The sequence below is a fragment of the Lissotriton helveticus genome, chromosome 7, assembly GCF_964261635.1.
Source record: "Lissotriton helveticus chromosome 7, aLisHel1.1, whole genome shotgun sequence".
NCBI classification, from domain to species: domain Eukaryota; kingdom Metazoa; phylum Chordata; class Amphibia; order Caudata; family Salamandridae; genus Lissotriton; species Lissotriton helveticus.
In genome coordinates this window covers 1373935523-1373941143 of record NC_136068.1, presented here as the reverse complement: position 1 = coordinate 1373941143, position 5621 = coordinate 1373935523, and positions in this window count along the sequence as shown.

Sequence of the window (5621 nt, the reverse complement as noted above, 5' to 3'; positions counted from 1 at the left end):
CCTCTACAGCCCTGGGCTGGCTGAGGCAGGGTAGAGAGGGGCAGGTTACCTGCTCCAGACTGGGTCCCACCTTGGAAGGATCCACTGCCATCAGGGGTTCTGCCAGGCTAGGCCTGACTACCTCTGGGGCAGTTTCTTCACAAGGGGTCAGATCAGTTCCCTGAGGAGGCTGATCCTTTCCTAAAGTCTGGTGGGAGGGAGATTTCTCTTCCTCCTCAATGCTCTCTGTCTGAGTGGAGTGATCCATGGTTTCAGGCTTCACAACACTATTAACTGTCTGAGTTTGAGCTGTGGCCATCACAACTCTACCAACCTTTTCAGGAAGGGACTCAGTTTGGGTATGGGCTGTGACCATCACAGCCCTGCTAACCTTTTCTGGGAAAGAAGCTGTCTGAGATTGGGCTGTGACTGGCACAGCCCTCCTGACCTGTTCAGGGGGGACATCTTGGACGGGGGCTGTGGCTATCACTGCCCCACTAACCTTACCATGGAGGTTCACCATTTTAAAATGGGTTTCTTGCTCTATCTCAGCCCAGGCTGAGAGCTCTAAATCATTCCCCAGTAGGCAATCTACAGGCAAGTTTGGTGACACTGCCACTCTCTTGTGGCCAGTGACACCTCCCCAGCTGAGATTTACCACGCCATGGGATGATTTCTCTGTACTCCATCAATATTGGTCACCTGGTATGTGGCACCAGGTAAAAGTTGCCTTGAGGGGACTAGACTCTCAGTCACCATGGTGATGCTAGCCCCTGTATCTCTATAGGCCTCAACTTTTATACCATTGATGAGGGGCTCCTGTCTGTACTTGCTCAAAGTGTTGGGACAAGTGGTGAAGTTGGCAAACCCCATGCCATTTTCACAGACAAGAGTATCTAAGTCAGGGGACCTGGTTAGGCCAGAGTCCCCAGGAACTCCCAAAGTAAATGCACCCAAATTCTTGGGGTCACTCCTACCACCTGGGGGATTACTACTAGTAGTAACAGGGGGTTTGGGAATGTTACTTGGGGGTATGTTCTCCTTATTGTTGTTCTTTGGGCAACTGCTGTCAGTTTTTAAATGACCCACCTGTTTACAGGGATAACAATAAGGTTTCTTCTGGGTAGAGGAAGTGTCTTGGGACCCACCCCCATTCTTGGAGTTTTGGGGCCCTAGGGAAGTTTTCTCTGTAGATTTATCCCCACCCTTCTCTTGAGGCTTGGTTGATTCCTTTTTCTGGTCACCACCTTGGTTCTTAGGCCTAATCCTGGTTCTGACCCATTTGTCTGCCCTCTTACCCAATTCTTGTGGCGAGGTCAGATCAGAGTCTACCAGGTGCTGGTGTAATAACTGGTTCTGACAATTATTTAAGACTTGCTCTCTCATAATAAGATTATACAATCCTGTGAAGTCAGTAACCTTGCTACCCAGTAGCCAGCCTTCCAAAGCCTTAGTGGTACAATCAACAAAGTCAGCCCAATCCTGAGACTGAGTTTTCTGGGTATCCCTGAACAGCAACCTGTACTGCTCAGTGTTTAAGCCAAACCCATCAACCAGTGTATTTTTCAGGACTTGGTACTTATTAGCATCCTCAACTCTAGTAGTGAGGAGCTTATCTCTACCTTTGCCATCAAAGGAGAGCCACAGTATAGCTGCCCACTGACTTTGGGGGATGCACTGGACAGTGCAGGCCCTCTCCAAAGCAGCCATCCATTTCTGGATGTCATCCCCTTGTTTAAAGGGGGGCACTATCTTAGTCAGGTGTTTAGTATCTAAACTCCTTTCCTTATCTCTTGGGAGATTGCTGCCACCAGTGGGAACTGTCCCACTCATCTGCTCTTCTCTAGCAAAGGCAAGCTTTTCTTTGGCCAGGGCAAGTTCTTCCCTTTCAATCCTCAGATTAGCCTGCTTCATCCTTGCTTCATGCTCTCTTCTCTGAGGGGAAGTCAATCTCCTCTGGGGAGAAATCCTTCTCCTCTGAGAAGAGGCATTAGAGTGCAGAGATACACTGGAGTCCCTAGAAGGAGATCTACCTCTTCTAACTCCAAGGTTAGGCCTCATTAGGGTCAGTACTGGGGGTCCCCCAGATCCTTGCCCAAGTAGGTCTAAGTTGGCCCTAGTGAGTCTGCTGACTAACTCAGGACCCTTGTTTGCCTCACCCTCAGAGAGTTCCTCTAGACCCTCCTCCTCAACTGCATTTTCAGTGTTGAGGAGGTCTGGATCACCAAGGTCACCCTCTAGGGCTGGCATATTCCCATCTAGCTGAGAAATTTTCCTAGCATCACATGTCTCTAAGAGACCTATCAGAAAGGGAATGGTGGGGTTAGACCCCTGTTTCAGTTTCCTGGAGGTACACACTTGTCTCATCTCCTGGAAACTGAGAGCTGCATATCTTGATTTGACCTGTGGAGGGTCACTAGCCACAAGGGGAGTCTCAGTAGACTCTCCCTGGGTAGACATGCTTTTCTAGTGAGGTGTAAGTGGTGCACTTACCTACACTATATGTTTGCCTACTGATCCCTTGCTAGAGTTGTAGTTTAGGGTGTGCTAGGCCCTAGGAGCTACAACAGCTGGTTCAGTAGAACTCAGAGTATTCTAAGCTAAGTTATATGTACCTTAGTACTTATGTGATCTTTCAAATGATATTCTTAGGATATGTGTGGCAAAACAACAGCAAGCTCAAATCCCAACCGCTGCTCACCAATGTGAGAAGTTGGCCTGATATATAATGTTCACTATTCTAGTGAACACTTTGTATCAGTCCAAACAACCCTTATTGATGATTGGTTGTAAGTCAACCTTATAGACCAGCTATCCTAGTAGCATGGATACGAGCAGTCTAAGGCTAATACTCTAGAGGGCGTGTTAAGCCAGCTGTTTTACCATCACATTACCCCTTGAACACCAAGTGAAAGGACACCACACAAGTTGTTATGAAAATAAACGTATATTTATTTCTAACAAGACTACCCTGGCTCTTTATGAGACAGGGAGCTAAGCACACAACAAAACTCTTAAGAAAATACTTTAAGTCGCACAATTAACACAAATGCCCGAGGGGCACGAAAAACCATATATTACAAAAGTGGAATGCGAATTACTAGCAGGTAAGTAACTATTCTCATAGACTTTAGAAACGCTAGACCTACAATGCTAAACACTTAGATTAGTAGCAGGAGGCCTGTGGACGTCGTGTGCAGAGTGGGAACTCTCACGCGTAAGGCGGGAAAAAGTCTATGGAAGCTAGTAGTCACAAAGTTACTGTTCTCGGGCGAACCCGACTAGGTGGGTCGAAAACAAGAGTGGATCCGAACACTTAGAGTGTTAGACTATGCTGAAGCACCGGAGTACTTGGTTTACCTAGCCCAGGGACTGCGGCTGCATAGGGTTCAAGTTGCGTCGGAAACCCTCGTTGAAGAACCAGGAGCCTGAAGAAAGAAGTTGCTGGCAGGTGGCCAGTGAAGAAGTTCGTGGTGATCCAAGCCTGGATCAGGGAAGAAGAAGACCTGTAAGCAGAGGGGACCAAGTTCTGAATCACTAGCCAGTGATTTAGGAGGGCACCAGGATGGCACCGGACGAAGTCACCTCAACCAGGTGAGTGGGCGCTGCTGGGCTCTGCAGTCTCTCGGACCAGGAGGCGTTGTCGGCGACCAGGATGGAGGTGCGAGCTGTCCCACGAAGGTATCTGCTTCTGATGTCGCTGGACCCAGGATTGGGCAACAAGTCTTGGCAAATGCAAGGCCCACGCGGTGGACCTAAAATGGCGTCTTGAGTGGACCAGGAGGGTCCAGGGTGCTCCTCTGTTGGAGGGGAGCAAGGGCTAGTCTGGAGCAACCAGACCAGCAGTTTTTGTCATCGTGAAGCGTCGTAAAAGGGCCACTAGCCAACGGGCAAGTGACCTCAACAACGCGGTGAGCAGCAAAGAGCAGAAGGGCCCCACGCAGATCTCGTGGATGCAGGGGGGCTGAACTTCGGGGCTTCTCCTACCCCAAAGCACTCGGTCGAGGGTCACTCGGGAGTCGTGCTGGTCAAGCGTCGTGCAGTCTTGGAAGATGGCCGGTCCCTCAAGGTCTCGTCACACCCACGAATCACAGCTGGGCTGATGATGTAGGTAGAGGTCAGAGGTGCCAGGGAAGCTGGTTCTCGTCGTACTGGGCAGTCTTGATCCGGTGGAGAGACTTACAGCAGACCGCGATGCTTGGATGGTGCCTGCTGCTGCAGGGTGACTACTCCTTAGTCACAAGGGAGAAATCTTAGGAAGAGTCTTGAGTTCCTCTCGTAGAAAGTCGGTTCAGGATTCAAAGATTGATCTAATTTGGAAGGGGGCCTGCTCCTACCTTTATCCTGCAAAAGGGGGCTGGCACGCGACTAAGTCCTGCCCTATGGGTGGGACTAGGAGGGGGGTGGTTAAACCCCTCTCCTTTGGCGGGCTTTCCCCAGATCAGGGGCTGGAGTGCCCCTGGAACTGGTTCAAGCCGGCCTATGCACAGTGAGCACCGGGGTGCCACTTGCAGTCACCTTCCTCTAAAGCCCTGCCTACCTATGATACACAAAATCCTGTCTGGGACGGTGCTGGCACCGCCCCTGGCAGGAAACCCTTTGTCCTTGCCTCCTGTGCTGGGAGGACTCCCAGCAGCAGGAGGGCAGACTTGTGTCTCGGTGGCAGCATCCATCTTGTGGAGTTGAGGCTATGTCTGACTTTAACCGGGGTTACAGGTTACTTACATGTCGTGTCCCTCTAGAAGGGTGGAATGCTAACCCCGTCGCCAGAATTGGCGAGGGGTTAGTATTCCAATTCGTATGACACCTTACTCGACATGTTTTGATAAAGCGATACCAGAGTTGGCATATAACCGCGAGGATTATAATGCACTTAAGAGTATATGGTATGCGTTATCATGGAACAGCTATTAGGACTTGGTTCCGCAAGCTGCAAACGGGCTTAGCTCATGCCAGAGCACCATTTCACATTATTCCAAGCACTCTGCCTTCAGGATTGCTAAGGCCTGCCATAGGAGTGACTGATAGGAATATATGTGTCCATTTGAGGGTTAGATATAGGAATACTATATCTAAAGCAAAGGGTGATTACACCACCTTGCCCCAGCTGTCGTGCAGCCAGTTGTGTCAGATTTGGATGGCCAGCCAGGGGTGGCATAATACATGCTGCAGCCCCTGGTAGGCCCTGGGCACACCTATGCCCTGGGTACCTAAGGTACACTGTACAGGGACTGATAAGGTGACTCAGTATCCAATTAGATATGTACCTAAGGTACATGGAATCCATTTTACAGAGAGAGCAGTAGGCCTGAGGTCCTGAATAGCAGGGCCCCAGGTCAACTAAGTCAGAAAACCAGCAAAACACCAGGCAAAAAAGTTGGGGGCAACCATAGTCCCTTCAGAAGCTCTCCCTAGTGAGGGAACTGGGGCTGCGAGCGACTGTTGTCCACACAAACGTGTAATCTGGAATTTTAATGTTAATAGCTTCGTGATTAGCGCATCTTGAGCGCTTTTTACTCGTTTTTAAAATTGTTTGAAAACTATTCTGGGGGCTCTAACATTAAGGGGAACTGTTAACCTAGGCACTCTGACACCCTAAACACCTATCTTCCTCTTTGAAATTCGCCCTACCGCTCCTCAGC